We start from the raw sequence: 358 nt of genomic DNA, 5'->3' as shown, positions 1-358 counted from the left end.
TTATCACTGATTTATTTACATTTCCCATGAACGAGTGTCTTAGCGTTAAGAGGATCCGGTGATAATATAAAATTTTACTAGTAAAATGAGGTTAGTACAAAATTGGTGGCCGTTAAGCTGCTGGGATGTCAGAGCATAACGCGTATCCACATATGTATATAAATTGGGAGGAAGGATGGAAACGTACGAGGGAATTAGGTATCTACTTCTAAGTAGGATTACGGTTATGTAAATCTAATGTTATCATAGATAGGAGGTTCTCGCAGAAGGATAGTTAACAGACGAGGTCTGGCATTGCTTTGCTTATCTTTTTCTACCTTCCACCGTCTCCACCTTCTCCACCTTCTCCACCTTCTTC

This window comes from Cephus cinctus, unplaced genomic scaffold (genome assembly GCF_000341935.2).
Source record: "Cephus cinctus unplaced genomic scaffold, Ccin1 Ccin1_scaffold0407, whole genome shotgun sequence".
Taxonomy (NCBI): domain Eukaryota; kingdom Metazoa; phylum Arthropoda; class Insecta; order Hymenoptera; family Cephidae; genus Cephus; species Cephus cinctus.
The sequence above is the reverse complement of the archived record's forward strand: the minus strand, read 5'-3'. Positions refer to the sequence as shown.